Genomic DNA, 17,795 nt, shown 5'->3' on the forward strand with positions numbered 1-17,795 from the left:
TCGTGCTGGGTAGGGGGCAACGAGACATAGTCCCTGAAATCTGGGAGCTAGCAGTTCAGTGCGGGGGATGGCTAGAGAAGTAAGTAAGCAAAGAAGCACAAGATAATGACAGCCTTAGAGGAAGTTTGGGTAAAATATAATGGAAGTGCAGAGACTGGAGATCATCTTTGCCCGAGGAAGGCAGGAACACGGGGTCAACCGTTCAGCTGTGTCTGGCTGAGTGGAGAAGTGTCTACCAGGCAGGAGAACAGGCCTAGCAGGTGGAGGAGAGAGTGATGTGTTTCTCAGATGGTATTCCTAAACCTCGTCTCAGAATCATGCAGGACGCTTATTGAAGAAGCAGATTCCTAGAGCAGGCTCCAGACTTTCAAATCTGCATCCTTGGGGTTGTGGTCCGAGAATCACTATTTTAAAGGAGGCTAGAATTTGTGAACTGCGGCGTCATGCTGCATGAAATCAAGGGTTCTGAAGGTGCCTGTCCTGTGCAGGTTTGGGATGGGGGAAGTAGAATGTTTGGAGCAGAAAGTGCAGAGAGAAAATGGCAAGAAATGACACTGTAAGGGTAGATTGAGGGCAGATTTTGAAAATCTCTAAATAAAGATGTTGGACGTTATGTTACAAGCAGTAGCAACCCAGTGAAGATCCTGAAGCAAGGGTGTGACATGATCAAATCCTTGATTTGGAATGAGTGAGAGAGGAAAAGCCAGGAAGAGAGTCAGCATACTCTCAGGGTCGCCTGCTGATAGGATGGCCAACCGAAGGAGGCACAGTGGAATGTTTCCTTACAAAGATAACATAACCATATTGAAGAAAACAGAAAAGAGACAAAATTTCCCCATGGTTTACCAGCATATTAGGTGTCTTGCACTTAGTCAATGATTGATAAATATTTGCAGGATGAATAGCTATTTAGTCACTGCCTCCATGTGCCAGCCCTGTGCTGAATGTTTTACACAAATTATCTTACTTAATCCTCACGACAACATGGTGAAATAGCTGTTACATTTTACAAATGAGAAAACCTAAGTCTTACAGAAGTTAAGCAACTCACCCAAGGTCACGAAGCTAATAAGCAGCAGAGTTGGGCTGTGTAAAGGCAGGCAATCTCTGATGCCAGAGTTCACGTACTTACCCATTATGCTCACTGCCCTGCCAGGGACAAGGGCATTTCCCAGCAGTCTCTTCTTACAGCACATATTTTTACATATTTATCATCATTATTTATAAAATTTTATATCCTATTATACCCAAAGCATTCTGCTGTGTTATAAAATGTTTTCATAAATCTAATTTCAATGGATCTTTCACTGAATGGTTATAGATTACCAATTTACTCACCATCTTCATTGTTGGTATTTTGGTCCTTTCTCACTTTTCACTTGTGTATATAATATAGTAACAAATATTTGTATGCATAGAATATTTTCCATGTGGAGAGTTATTTCCACAGACTAGGTTTCTAGAACCAGAATTACTATTGGATCGATTATGTCTTGGAGCCCACACACCAGTTCACATGGTCGCTATGCATCATACAGCCACATGCAAAATGTGGAAGTATCAATTTCAGCCCACTCTCACTTGCATTAAGCATTACTTTTTTCTTTAAATCCCTCCTATTCCACAACTAGAAGGACCCACAACTAAGAATATACAACTATGTACCGGGGGGGCTTTGGGGAGAAAAATGAAAAATAAAATCTTAAAAAAAAATCCCTCTTATTGAAAGGTTTAAAATGATATATTAGGTGTAATTTTAATCTGCATTCATTTAAATGCCAGTAGGGTTGCCTATTTTCCCATATCCTTGTTGATTAATTACATTTCCTCTTTTGTAAATTCTCTGCTTGTACACTTCACCTATTTATCTTCTGGAGATTTCTTAAGAGTCATTTCCTAAGTAGACTGTCCAGGTTTGGGGAAGACCTTGGAGAGAGGGGATGAGTGAGAGGAAAGTCAGGATTTGAGAAAATCTTCATCACTGATTGTTCAAATGGCCTAATACCTTCTCCAGATCAGAATCAACCTAACTGTAAAATCTGGGAAGATGATAAAATAACCTGTATTTCCTCAGATACAAATTGTGCTCCACAAATTAAACAATTGATACGTGGAAAAATTTAAACACAGTGTGTTAACTTTCTTCTAAAGGACAGCATTGGTGGGTGTGTGCAGGGTTCCTACTGAAAGACCTAAAGGATAGAACTGGTACGCTCAATTATTCCACAATTTAAGGGAATGAAGCCTAGTCATTTCTTCCCCAAACTGAGCTGCCTTCCACAGGTGTGCTGATTTAGGTGGTTCCTGCATGAAGACTGTTTAATAGTTCTCTGCCTATTTTCATATGGGTTAGAAAAATATAACCTGCTCATCAATCTGTGTGATATCACAGATATGATCGCGAAGAATGACACAAAGTTAAAAAAAAACACAGAAACACATGGATCAATTGAAAGGATCAAATAATTGTACAGGTGGTGGTACTTGGCTAGAACCAAAAGCACAAAGTTGGCAGGCTAGTAGTCCAAGTTTCAGAAACACAGCTTTACGTTACCATCATCGAGACACATATCTTGAGTGCCCACTATGTGCCAGACGCTGTGCTCAGTACCAAGGCTGCAGAGATAAAGGGATGTGCTTCCTCCTCTCAGAGTTCACAGTCAAGGCAAGAGAAGACATGTAAACTGGTAAATGTGAGAAGCCTGTATGATGGCGAGGCAGGGTATGCACTGAACAGTGAGAAATAGTAAGAGACGATAGTAATGAGTTAGAATGAAACCCAACAGCAGAGGCTACACATTGGCATATTACAGATATCTTTCTGCTTATTTCCTTTCACAATGTTCTTGCCTGGTAAGATGAAACTAAATCCTTCCTCCCTCTCTCCCTTCCTTCCTTTCTTCTTTCTCTTCTTCCATTTTCTTCTTCTTACCCTTATTCTTTCACACCACTCTTCTAATTCCAGATTTATTTTATATGCCACCAAATTGCCTGCCCCAAAACCAGGCACCCAGGATATCCAGGTGTGTGCCATAGGACATCAGGGAGATAAATTACGTGTATGCACCTGGTACAACAGCCACAACTGGTAAATCAAGTCTCTGTTCTCACTCTGATGATTTCCTTTTTAAAATTCATCTTGGAGGAAGTTGTGTAACATTTATTTTCCACCCTGGGCTTCTAACTCTCTCAGCTTTGAATAACAACTGGCCACCTTGAGGACTGTGAGTCCTGCTGACTGTGAGGGATAGGGAAAGGGCAAATATTTCTGGGCGATGGTTCACCAATTATAATCGATAACATGACCTTGGAAGGATTATGGTGAACCTTAGAGGACCCATGAAATGTATTGTTATCAAAATCCCCAAATAGGTGTGGGCACCTGCTATGAGCAAGCTGTCATTTAAAATGCTGTGGGAATGAAATAGAGGCACAAAAGTCTCTACCCTCAAGGACTACACAAAGAGACTGGCTAGAGAAATAATAATGATATATACAACAATAATAACCCTAATCAAGGGAAAGTGTGATAAATGCACAGGAGATATACAGAAGAAAGGTTATTTGTGACATAGTAGATCTGGGAAAAAGAGAGGTTTGAGCTTTCCCAATCTTTGCTCTGACTGACAGACTGACTGACTGACTGAATCAACAAATGGGGCCCTGAGGGATTTGGATAAGATTTCAACAGACACAGAGAGGAAATGAGGGCATATGGTTAGAAAGGGGTAGAAGAGTGGAAAGCACACATTTTGTTTGGGAGACAAGCATGCTCGGGTACGTGAGTAGACAAGGCTATGGTGGGGAGTTTATTTAGGGAGCTGGTGGGTGGAAAGCCTGGATGGTAGATTAAAGGACCCATCTCAAGGGTAATGGGGAGCCATTGGCATTTTGTAAGAATAGTGAGAGTGACATTACATTTGTTCTTTTGGAATATTATTGGGGCAGCTGTTAAGAGCCTGGGTTGGACGAGGAAGAAACTAGAGATAGGAAACCAGTTGGGCAGCTATTGCCATAGCCAGTTAAGAGCTAATGAGGGCCAGATAATGAGGGCCAGATTAGGGCTGTGGTGATGAGAATGAGAGAGAGACAAGGAAGCAAGTGGTATTTTGGAAATAAAGTTGCCATAGCCTGCCAACTAGCTGGATATAGAGAGTCGGGGAAAGAATTGGAAGATGGCCTTAATGTGGAGGCTGGAGGAGAGTACAAGTACAATTAACTGAGGCAGAATTGCTGGTTTATGCGGGATGTTTGGGAGTCTCCATCCATGCATGGGTTTAAGCAAAACAGAGCCCGTTTTTGATGGAACTATTTGTCATTGGCTGTGGCTGGAGGAACAGGAGTGCTAATGGCTAACAGCAGACATGGTTGCAATTTTTCAGTGATGAGAAGAAACTCATAGACGGTAGAAAGGATGACTTGGAAAACTGCTGAAAATACCACTAAATATCATTCTTGTGACTTCAGAAATGAGTATCTTCAAACACTCATGCCTGTGATTGCCAACTCTGTGCCCAGAGCCCTCTGATTTCAGTTTCTCCTCCTGGAGCTGTTCACCAAGGCCGAAGTCAAAACTTACAGTCCTAATGCTCCTTGTCTCAGGGCCCTGGTCTCTGTTAGGTGGCAACTGGCTAGGTAATTCGTTCATTCAGGCAACAATTAGTCATTGAATGTCTACCATGGCCAAGCTCTTTTCTAGACATTTTACTGCTAAGATTATGGCAGCAAACAAAAGAGACAAAATCCTTGCCCTCATAGACCAGCATTCTAGAGAGGGAGCAGATCAAGAGTGAAATAAACAAGAAAAGATATGTTAGACAGTGGTAAGCACTATGGAGAAAAATAAAGCAAGGAAGGAGGCTAGGACTTGTGGGGAAACCGCTGTTTTCAATAATGTGGTTTGGATGGCCTCAGTGACAAAATGATGTTTGAGTTAATACTTGTAGGAGAGAAGAGGGTGAGCCATGTGTATAACTAGGGAAGAGCATTCCAGTTGGAGGGAACAGCAAATGCAAAAACCCTGAGTTGGATGCTTGCCTGGAGTGTTTGAACAGTAGAAAGGAGACCAGTGAGGATGGAGCAGAATGAAGGAGAGGGAGGGTGTGCAACAGGGGTATGTGGAAAGTGATGGATGGCCATGTTTGAGTGGATGGCCCATCCTGGGTGACTACATCTTAGCTAGGATCTAATGGAGATGATGCCTGAGTTCTATACAGTGGCCCTAAAAATGAGAATTTTAGTCATTGGGAAGGAGATGTGCTGGGCTGTCTCAGATATGGGTGGGGTTTGCTCTGCAAAGAATCAAGTGAACATCTGGGAACAGGAAGGAAGAAAGAGGTTTTTGGTCAGAAAATGCCAAAGCTCTTGTTCCATTTGGTAGAGGCAACACCAGTGATGGAGTCCCCCCACCCCCACCCCTACCTCGCCCTTGTACTATTGTGGCTGGCAGGAGCCCTGAGTCTTCCTAGCAGTCTTTGCAAAGCTGATACAGATGAGTATTACTCAAAATAGATAGATTATAAATAAATAAATAAACCTTACTCTAAAAAGGTCTCTATGCTTTTTGCTTTGGAAGTTGCAGTTAGTTTACAGTTCGCTTTTTTTAAATATACCAAACGGTGAGGTGGGGCCAGGAAGAAGAAACCACACAGGCTGAAGTCCCTCAAATTCTATACTTAAATTCCATCTCCATGGCAGCATGACAGACTCTGACCATGTGGAACTGTCACAAGTTTTAAAGAATAGCTTTAGAGATATAATTCTTCACTTATCTAAAAGCTGCATTTGCTTAATGAAGAGGTTTATTATATCTCCCCCACAGCTACTGACCATCAAATTGGGGAGGGGGTGTTTTCCTTTATTTCTCTGAATCGGGCAACTCACTGCTTTCCTTCTGGCTGGAAGCCTAAACCCTTGCAAGGGCAGAGACAAACACAGGAAGGGGGAGGGGGTAGACTGGGACAGAAGGCCTTGCCCATGGTGGAGTCATATGAACTTGTAGATCAAAAGAGCAGTCCTGGCTTTAAAAGACTGTGGCACTATTCATGAACCCGGTGACTGCCCAAGAAGGAACACAACTGCTTGTTGTCACCGAAGATAAAAAGCTGCAGCTGGCTGCCCAACCCCCACCCTCAATCCAACTTAGATCCCCCTATACGGAAGGTGGTGGCTTTGACTCCACTTCGTCTGATTAATTGCTGGTAAGTGACAGACCCATAAAAAAGGAGCAACAAAAGGAAATTGGCAAAGAGGGACACTATAGTTTCCTTTTAGAGAATGCTGTCAGACCTGTCATTCTCTTAATTTTACACCACTTGCTTGGTGATGAGGTCCTTGCCCTTTACCTTAATGCAAATGAATTTAAACAGATAATGTTAATCCTTGAACAGACTCTAGAGTCTACTGCAGCAATTCCCAAAGTGTGTTTGTTCACTGGAATCCTAATAATAATATAATGTCAACAGATACTATATGTGGGGGAAAAAAGGAGAAGCTCCTTAATCAAGAGAATGTTGGGAAATGCCTCATTTAAACAATATTGAGCAGGTTTTCTTTACTGCAAGACTCCCCAGAACTTTTAACATTCCTAAATGGCACATAGGAGATATCGCACCCACTTCCCATACTTAGATCACCCAATTAATTTTCATGGGAAGCTGGGGAGTTTGCAAGACTCACCCCTTGTCAGAACTAGAACCAGAAGCCAAATGACTTGGCCTCCCAAGCTCTTTTCATTTGCCTGGAGAAACACAGAGCATAAAGACTAAAACAGAGGTATTCATGAATCATTATGGCAAAAGAAAAAGTAAATGTCAGATCCAAAATGTTGGGAGGTCAGTCTTGAATCGGTCTGTAAGTGAAAGATGCCAAAGGCAGGGTGTGAGGAACAGACCAGAAGCCAAGGATCAGGGGCCAGTAAGGCTGCAGAAGACAGGGGTTGTTCGTTCATTTATTCCACAAATCGTTCCAGAATGTCTATAATGTGCTAGGTGCTATTCCAGGCATTGGGAATACAGAGGTGAACAAAGGCATATCTAATAAAGGCTGCTCCTGGGGTATGCTCACATGGCGCTCTACCTTAAAGGTGCTGCTGATGCATCTCCTGCCCCCTTAGGTAGCCCTTCCCTTCACACTGGATAAGGTGTAGTTTCTGCAGGGTGCAAGTGAATGCTTGCTCGCAGGTCCAACTTTTGAACTTCAACCTGTCCCAATTACCAGGTGCAAGAGACAAGTAAGTCGATGATTTGAATCTGCTTTTTGATGCTTTGATTACTACTGTGGAGGCAGAACAGGAAAGGGTTGGTTGGTCCTCCTGGGCTTGGCTAAAGTGGATCCAGCTGGGCATGGAGCATGTATTTCCATGTTACCCAGAGCAAGCAGCAGAGAGCCCTAGGATGAGGAGGGCAGGCATGGAGAAGAATCTTTGCTACTTTCTCCTACATTTCATTAAATCTGGGAGGCAAGGAAATGACATGACCCCCTACTCCAGTAGCTTATAGGGACCTTCAGTGATGAAAACTCTCTCAAAGTACAAATCAGAATTTATAAGGTCAGGGAGTTAAGAGCTTGAGGAATCCTTGGGACAAAGAATCCCCTAAGGAGGATAAGGTACTCCAAGTCTAAGCATAGTGGGTCCATCTTGATGAAGTTCAGGTTCAAGAGACCTCCTGACAACACTTTCAGACCATAAATTTGGCTTGGTGGTCAGGAGCTCCTTTCCCAAAAAAGGGCATTTCAGTGAAATAGCTGGAATTTTTTTATAAGAGGTATAATGAGGAAGAAAAATGTGGCCTTGGGGTTTTCTTGGCACAAATAGGCATGAGTGGCCATATTGGAATATTTCTGTCTTCCATCAATGGATGGTGAGAGATGGGGCTTGGTGTAGGGTTATATTGTAGACTCTCCCAGGCTTCTGTGGTCACTGGGAACACAAATATAGCCCGCCACTCCAAGGGTTGCAAACTCATCTGTCTACAGAGGCCAGAGAGATAATGTAAATACAATAAGTGACCTAAGTGTAATACAATAGAGAGAGGTGGGGACTCTGTCAAGCTAGGGAGCAAATGCCCTGTCCAAAGTGGGCAGCTGCCACTCATATCCAGCTGATTGTTAGCAATGTGAGTGCAAGTTTGCTTCTGATTTTTCAAGAAAAGCTGGAAATCAAGATTTTGCGTGTGTGAAATTTTCTAGTTTTTCATTGTTGGCAACCAAATTCAAATGTAAAGCAGCAGTGAGACAGCATTGTACCACCAAACTGAGCATATGTGAGGGCTGGAGGCACCTCATGGGTCAGCACTTTGTAACCCTGCTGCTAACTCCACTGTGAATTCCTCGAGCGAAGGAAATGTGTCTTCTCCATCTCTGCTGGATAAAAGCCAAGTGGCAGGGATCAGGCTGGAACGCAGACTGTAAAGGCAATAGGCAGAGAGGCCCACGACAGAGCTGAGCGTGGTCCCTGGAGCAAAGTGAGAGAGGCACCAGAGTCTCCACCGTGGAACAGGAGCTGGTGAGGCTGACTTGCTGTGGGGGGCCAAGGCTGGCAGTCCAAGGTTCCTAGGCCAGGTTGTCTGGTATCAGAGGTGTATTTAAGGGGCCAGGCATACACCTAACTGCCAAGACTTAAAGATGCATGACACTGGCGCTCAAGGCTGAAGTCGAAGCAGTTTCTGTCTTCAGATTCTGGAGTCTCTTTTCCCAAAACTGCTCAGGCTCTTTCCTGCACTCCCTATCTGGAGTGTCCTCCTATTCTAAATCAAAACTCGGAACCAGGGACTTTTTCCCTAGAATTTATTTACAGGAAAAGTATTACAAAGTATAAACAATACATTACATTGCACTATACATACCTATGAATCTTTATTCTTTATATAAAAGAGCAAAATTAAATAAAGAGAAATACAAAATTTGGTAAAAATATCTATGATAAAATCCATAGAACTGTACAACACAAGGAGTGAAACCAAAAGTATAAATGTTAGTTAAAACAATGCATTAATATTGACTCATCAATTATAAGAAACTTACCGCCATAATGCAAAGTGTTAATAACAGGGACAACTATGAACAGGGGAGAAAGGGGATTTATGGAGACTCTCTCTATACTATCTGTTCGATTATCTGTAAACCTAAGCTGTTCTGAAAAATAAAGTCTATCCAGGCTGGCCTGGTGGCCGAGTGGTTAAGTTCTTGCGCTCCGTTTTGGCAGCCCAGGGTTTCACCAGTTTGGATCCTGGATGAGGACATGGCACCGCTCTTCAGGCCATGCCGAGGTGGCATCCCACATAGCACAACCAGAAGGACATACAACTAGAATGTACAACAATGTACTGGGGGGCTTTGGGGAGAAGAAAAAAAAAAAGAAGAAGATTGGCAAAAAAATGTTAGCTCAGGTGCCAATCTTAAAAAAAAATAAAGTCTATTCATTTTACAAAAATAAAAGAAACTTGACTGCTGTGTTGAAAGAAAAGCACAGAGAACATCTTTTTCAATGAATCACAATTCGGGAAGTTAAAACATATATATATTTGAATTTAATAAAAATTTTCTTTCTTAGTTTTATCATTTATCTAGTAATGATGCTGATAGCAAATTATTTTTCTTGCATCTTTTGAAGGACTCAGCTTGTTCAATAATTGCGTATTTTACCTAATTTTCTCAAATACGTTTAACGAAGTCTCTGAGTACTTAATTTGAATTACTAAGAGAGAGTTTGTAGGTTCAGTGCTCACTGAAGATGTTTCATGACCTCCAAAATTGTTGTTTGCTGAAATTTGCTGCTTCATCATGGTGTAGACAGGAGAGAGGATGAATTTGCGCTTTAAAATAAGGCTGGAATACTAATACACTTGGGGCACAAATATCTTTCAGCATATTCAGTTGTTTCTCATTTGTAGATACTTTCTTCTTGCCCAGTAGGCTAGTCAGTCCTCATTAAACTATAGTTTAAGGACACGATGTTCATTAAAAAGATCATTGTATGATAAGGAAGGAACAGCACTTTGAAAGAGATCTATGGCTCCTCTGGTTGATTTTAGTCTAATTTCCCACCAGCTGAATCCAGTGCTAATGATAGACCCCGTTCAGACTTAGCTCTCCCAAAGTCCCGTGATTTAAACAGTTTATGTATCACTCATCTGTTAGCGGCAGATCAGATCTAAACCAGAGTGAAAACCACTGCTAGTGATATTCTTTCATGATTCTCTTAGTTTGAAGTGAAAGTGAAAACTTAGAATTACTTATGACTTTTGAATACTGCTAGAAAAGCACACAGTTTTCAGTGATATTTTGCGCCTCCTTTTAGAAAGAGCTTCATGTAAAATAAACAGTTTACTTAGAACCAATGTTTTGAATTAGAATTTTTAATTTTTTAATTTTTCTTAGACTCATGAACTATTTGTAACATTTTTAGCCATGATTTAAGAAAAGGCATACATCTCAGATATCTTGGATTTAATATATTTCTGTTTGCACTGCACTTTGACTAAATGATTAAATTATTGTGTGACTATTCATATCATATGAATAGAAAAATATTTTTACAAGAACAACTTTCCTTAAAAACTGGAAAATCATCAGATGTGTTATTCATAGTGTCGAGATGAGTGTACTATTACAATCAATCCTCATCAATGTTTTGATGAAGTTAGTCATCAGTCTTTAGAAAAAAGTCTTTGAACTGGTAGAGTTTTCCATCTCTGAAGTTAGTATTAATGTTAACAGCTGACATGATAATCATTTTATCAACCAGTGTACTGCACTCGGAGCAGAGAAAGTATAATCATTTAATTGGTCACTTGTCGCACCTGGCAGGACATCAAGTTCAAGAACTTTTACATTATCTCCAGGAATTTCACTAAAATAACCTACTAATATAGGAACAACTTTTTGATTTTTGTGGTTAGCTGAAGCTGTCATGTTGCTGAGACACAAAGGTTTTACCCAGTTCTTGTTGTTAACCCTCTTGAGGTACCGGAGCAATTTTTGGGTTTTTTACCTTATACCTTCAATTTGTGCTGATGGAAATTTAAGTTCATATACCATGGAAATTAGCTCAGATGCACATGCAGTCTAAAGATCTGAAGCCATAATTGTGTTCTGTGTCATTGTATGGAATTACCACTTCTTTTCTGAGCATCTTTTCTGAGCTATTTCATCATTGAATCATGGAAGCTCCAGATCTGACAGATAGTGGCCATTTCCTTAGAGAGATAGTGCAGAAAGATAGCAGATGTGGCCTCAACATTTATCCCACTACCACATAAGAAGCAAAATTCTACATGTGGATTGACACTTTATTTTATACAAGAGTATTCCTTTTGCAAATCTCATTCGATGTTTTGTTTCCTTCCTGGCCCCTACTTCTGCAATCATTTTGATACTAAAATAAAGCAGTTTAAATTAACTTAAGGATACCTCAAATATCCGAACTACAAGCAACAGCAGAAATAACCTCTTAATTATCATTCTATATCATAGGAATCTGTTTGCCTGGTAAGCACTCCAGTGAATAGCTACGTAGCTTCAGATTTACATAACATGGACCAACACCCATTTCAATGTTCACAAGAGCCGGTTCCTCCCTCTCTGTTTTTCTTTCCCTTAGAGGTGTCTAACCCCTTGCTTCCCTGGCCCCATCCTTCACCGCCAGGTGCCCATGGACCCAACAACAAATCCTTATGAGATATTTCACACAAACATTTACAAGTTACAAGTTATTGTAATAAAGTCTTCAGTATAGGGTGCTTCATCTTTTGCAGTTCTTGGTCTTATATTTCTTAATCCTTTAAAATGAACATCACTGATTTAATTCTTTCAGTCACTATCTTCTGAGATCTGGGAAGTTTTGGAAAATTTTTATATTTATGCAAAAAAATGGAACAAAGTATTTGAAATAAACATTTCATGTCAAAAGTCAGCCTCCTCCCAAGATGTGTATCCTGGCTCAAGTGGTCCCCACCCCCCTCCTCCTTACCCCTATCATTCTATCTCATTATCCTGTGTTGGGTTCTTCATTGCACTTATCATTATATACATGTATCTTACGTATCTCTGTATTTTGTGTGAGTTTTTGATCATGAATCTTCCTCCTTTTGAAGCAAGGCTTATTTTTGCTCACAGCTGTTCCCTGGTGCCTAGAACAGTGCCAGCACATGCTCAGTATATGTTTGTTGAAAGAGAAATAAACCTGAAAAGCTGTGATGGTCAGTCCACATCTCTGAAACTAGGCACCCATGAAGGACCTTTGGTTGGGAGATGTCAAGATTTCTTAGGATCCCTCTTAGAGTTCTACTATCTCTGGGTGCTAACACTTTTTGGAAAAGGTTGTCTCCTGACTGCCATATCAAAACAGAATGCTTTGACAGGTAAATTATATCTCTTTACAAGTGGTTAACAGAAGCCCCACAGAGGTCAGATAAGGTAACTGGTGTCATTTAGGGACTAAGGGCCAAGCAGAGGCCTCACCGCACAAGAGAACTGAATAATTTTTCAGGACGCACATTAGTGTGCTGCATAAACAGGGATGCATAAGGTAACATTTTTTAAAACTAAGAAATAATGAATAGTAATAACTTGTTTTCCCCAGAAATTTATTAAGCATAAGAAATTTATTAACATGAATTGAATTCTGTTACAAAGGCATGGATTTCTAGTTCCACACATTGTTTCAAGAAGTATTTTATAGCAGCTGCTATATCCTGGTCTATTAAGAATATCTGCCTCTAGAAATCTAAAATAGCAATATGTGGTTATTGTTTTATCTAGAATCATGGCATCACTGAGTGTTATTCAGAGAGGTTGCACAGAGACTCTCTAATAATCAACCCACTCATTTTTACTAATAAAGATTCTGAGGATCAGAGAGTAAGGAGACTTGTCTAAAGGGACTGAACTCAAATCTTGTGCTGGATAATCTTTATTCACCTCTCAAGAGTTATAGTCTCTCTTTTCCCACCCTGCTCTGTGAACTACATGGATCAAGCCCTCTTGCCTTCTGGCTTCCCCTTGTGTTCATTGGGTGGGAGACAAGGGTGAGAGATTAGAGGATGAGAGGAGGGCAAGGCTGGGTATTTATTTCCTCAACAGCCTTCCTACTAGGCTACATTGACCGAGGTTGCATTCTTTCACCCAAAGCCACACCTCCAGTTGGCTGCCTTCTCTCCAATTCTAGTAACCATTTCTTTCCCTTGCCCCTTCAGGCCTAGGGATAATAAAGCTTCCAGTTGTTGCCTGCCTCAGGGTGCTTCATCAAACTTTGCTTGAACTTCCCTTAAACCTGCCCATGCCTTTGCCACATAGTCCCTTTTTCCTTAATAGTCTATGAGTATTATGTCATGGGTTTCTTACCTGGACTCTGGCTGTACACATTTCCAGGTCTTCTGACTCCTGTCTAGTGCCCTTTCTACTCCCAAATTCATAAGCTGATTTGGAAATACATATGACTCTACATGCTCAGATTATATGGAAATATTTTTATACTTTGATGAAGAAGTACTAGAAACAGAATCTAAAAGTATGAGTAATGAGGACCACAGAAAGGGGAAAGGCTGACTCTACAGAGGTTCTGCAGGAAATCTTGCAAAGGTGAAATTTGACTGAGGCAAAAAGTGGAATTACCTAGATAAGTAGGAGGGCGATGCAGTTCCTGTGTGGTTAGGAGAACTGGGGTTGCAGCTTTCGGAACTGCAACAGCTGAAGTTAACCGACTCGGGCGTAATTTATGAGATATGTATTTTTCATTCAGCACGCCTCCTAGACCTAAGCTAAATACTTTATCTGTGCTCAGCTAAAGCAGCAGCACGTCTTTCCAATACTACATGGAAAAACTGGCTGTGTTGGACTTATTGAGAGGGAGTCAACTGGCCTCTGGTGGGGTGTCTAATTGAGATATTTTCAAGGGTAAAGTCAACCAAGGCAGAGTTTTCCCCTTCTATACTGACTCCTCTGAAATACTATCTTTACATGTTGGTATTTCATCTTCATTCACTCCCATTTGCTCCTTTTTCCCGTGAAAATGAAGTAGGAGTAAAGCTATGAGAATGTAGAAGGAAGTTTCCTGAATAGAGATGTTCCTTAGAAATAAAAATAACTTTGTTCTAGTTTTGACTCTGTTACTAACTTTGCGCGACCTCCTTCAAGTCTCTGGGACTCAGGTTCCTTAGAGTAAAATGAAAACACTAGTTAGAGTGATTTTGGAGGCCACTTCCGCGTCTCAGATTCCATGATCCTGTTAAGAACTGGACTAAACTACAGCATCTTCCATCTTGAGTCCTCTGCCTATTTGACAAAGTCATTCATGCACTCAAGTCCCCTTCACTCTGGATCTTGGAATCTGTTTCACAGAGAAAGACATACCTCCAGCCCTCCTGGATCTCTACAACTGACGTCAGATCCAGAGACCACACCTTCCTGGAGCTCATCCTCTTTCTGCCACTGTCTCTCTGAGGATGTGTCATATAGGAAATGGAAGGCAGGGGGTGGAACGTTCCACTATTTAATTGTACTGTGGGGTGGGCCAAAAGAATCATTCTGAGTTTGGCTTGGTTATCCAGATCATGTTTCCATTGTACTTGACTCCAGCTGTCAACATGTATGCAAAAAATCTGTCCAGCCCTTTTCCTTTTTGGTCTGCCTGAGGTCAAATCATCATTTTGGCTAACTTCTCCTCATTAACCAGTTGTTTTCATGCCATATGGACTGAATCTAAGGAAAACTCAATTTCAATTGTCGCTTTCTGTAAAGGCCACTTAAGTCAAATGCCTTTAATTTCTTTTCTGCCTGGCAAACTCTGCCTCTAACTTTAAAGCATAGCTCAAATAGCACCTCCCCTGGGAAGCATTTGTTGATGACACTCCTTCCTCAGGTAGAATCAATTCATGTTCTCTTCCTCCTCTATGCTTCTCAGGTGCTGCACACCCCTCTCTTTCCTGGCCTTTATTGCCTTGTAATGGAGTCATTTGTCTTTGCTAGAGGAGAAGTTCCTGGAGGTCAAAAACCCAGTTCTCGCATGTCTCTGCCTAGAATAGTAACTGCTTAGTGAGGACTCTTTAAGAAAGGAGGAAAGGAGGAGGGGACAGAAGAAAGGAAGGAGAGAGGGAAGAATTTTCTGCTTGCCAAATGCTTGCAATGCTCTCTCTTTACACATACTCTAACAGAGAATGACCTACTGCATAGAAAATGTTTGACCTTCTTTGACAATGAAGTCAGAAGAAACCAACTACGGCACAGTACTGCTGAATGGTTTGTTTTCTCTTGCTCCCCCGTACCTGACTCCTCTATGGCTTGTCTTTGGGTGTCTAAAGTTGTTCATCAGGAGAGGCAGAGATTCTGAGGGAAATGCTTAAGCAGATACCTATGAGAGGTGGTTTTCTGTTCCAAGAGAACCAGTTTCTACACTTTGCCAGAGAAGAAGGGCGTAAAAGAATCGCTGTATTCAGAATTGCTTCTTCTCTGGGATGGAGGAGTTGTCTGAAATCTAAGCCTAGGCACAATCAATAACCCTTGCCTTTGGGAAAACAATTTGGTCTGAGTATTAGATGCTGTGGGATTAACCAGGGAGTAGGGTAGCCAGGGAAGTTAGGAGATTATCTCTGCTGGAAATCTGTGCCCAACTAACCTGGTGGTTAACAAGTGTCTCAGCTTAAGTATTGAAAAGTTATTGGCCCATGTAATCTTCAAGATCCTCAAAAACTTCCAAAAGTTCTGCTTCTCATCTTCTTGGTGGATGAGAGAGTTTCCACAGACCCTCTCCCGTAAGAAGGTGAAAAACGTTGTCAACTCCATGACTTTATGATACTAAACAACTTATTTACTGAACTTTTTCACTAGTTGACTGAACTGGTGTGTGGTTTTGGCATTGATAGACATTGGGGTCACTGCCAATAATGTGAGTGCATTTGCGCTGTCAATCCACTAGGGGACGTTTACCATGAGGTGTTTTGATAGAACCTTAACATCTTAGCAAGGAATCTAGACCTAGAAGTCTGTTATCTCATCTAGATTTCTATACAGCATAAGAATAAAGCCATGAGAAATGTTACCGCGCTTTTGATCACTGATGGGAAAACTTGAATTTAGTCATTTTAACCTAGGTTTGGAAAATATAAACATCCAGTTTATGCAAAACAAAATCTGTTCAATCAAAAATATATTCAGGGGCCGGCCCGGTGGCGCAGCGGTTAAGTGCGCACGTTCCGCTTCTCAGCTGCCTGGGGTGCGCCGGTTCGGATCCCGGGTGCGGACATGGCACCGCTTGGCATGCCATGCTGTGGTAGGCGTCCCACATATAAAGTAGAGGAAGATGGACACGGATGTTAGCTCAGGGCCAGGCTTCCTCAGTAAAACGAGGGGGACTGGCAGTAGTTAGCTCAGGGCTAATCTTCCTTGAAAAAAAAAAAAAAAAATATATATATATATATATATATATATTTATTAAGCATCTACTATGTGCCAGGCACTGTTTTAGGTACTTGAGGTACATCAGTGAAACAAAGATCTCTGCCTTCATGGAGCATCATCCTATGTGGGAAGACGACAGGCAGTAAACAACAAACATGGTAAATAAGCAAATAATCCAATATGTTAGAAGATGACAACTGCTGTGGACAAAAGGAGAAGTAAATCATAGGGAAGGAGAATTGGGTATTGAAGGGGCAAGGAGTAGGAAGGTTGCAGTAGGTGCTCAGAATGGATCTCACCGAGATAGTGATATCTAAGCAAAGACTGCAAAGAAATGAGTTTAGTCAAGCTGGCATCTGGTAGAAGAGCATTCCAGGAAGAGGGAACAGCTAGTGCAAAGATCCTAAGGTGGGAATGTGCCAGTGTCGTTTGAAGAATAACAAGGAAGCCTGTGTGTTTGGAGCAGAGTGAGCTGGGGGAAAGAAGTAGGAAGTAAGAGGAAGAAGATCATGGTGAGGGGCAAAAAAGGTGCTGGAAGGCTTTCCTCTGATGACCTGGGGAGCCATTGCAGGGTTTTGCACAACAATGTGACATAATTTTGTGTATATTTTGAAAGGATGTATTTGATCTCAGTGTTGAGAATAGACAATGTTGTAGACAAACCTAGGCTGCATGGTAAATTTGATCAGGTGAAACCTGATAGTAGGACACTTCTCCAAGAAGATTCACAAGATACCACATTCAAAAACAGCATTTGGATTCTACCTCTAGAATGTCACTGTGGGTGTGCTGCCGTGAGCTTGATTGAAACGGCCATTGGCCATTGTATCCACATTTGTAACAGACAAGACCCTTCCCCAGACTCTCTTAGAGTTGTTATTCTCCTTCATCCACTACATTAAAAGAAAAAAGTTACCTTCTTATGCAAAATCCTAAGCTAGTCGCAGAGTATGAGAGTCAAGGATACAGAGGTGGACGAGATGTGGTCTCTGTCCTCTCCTTTAGTTCCCAAAGAGAAAATTTAGATCCTTGATCTCTAGATGCCATATCTCTTATATATGTCAGGTGTTGGCTTCTTTTCTTGAGATAATCAATGATTTTTTGTTGGGGATACTTTCTTGGAGTAGAGTTCAATTTGTCCTGGTCACTGTGTGATGAGTAAATGAGCTCTAAATTGTCATTTCTATAAAGTGCTGGATTCTCAGCCTATCATCCTCCAAGAAGGATGTGTAGATTTGGGGAAGAGGATAGAAAATGGTGGTATCTGAATAGAAAATTTAAGGTTCTTAAGCTATTATCTCTAGACCTAAAGAGCAAAGTCAAATCTAAGAGTGATGAGTAGTACTCAGCATTCAATAGACATAGCTGGGGACCTGGAGAGGTAAGAATTTTTTGGGGAT

The sequence above is a fragment of the Equus quagga genome, chromosome 2 (genome assembly GCF_021613505.1).
Source record: "Equus quagga isolate Etosha38 chromosome 2, UCLA_HA_Equagga_1.0, whole genome shotgun sequence".
NCBI lineage: Eukaryota > Metazoa > Chordata > Mammalia > Perissodactyla > Equidae > Equus > Equus quagga.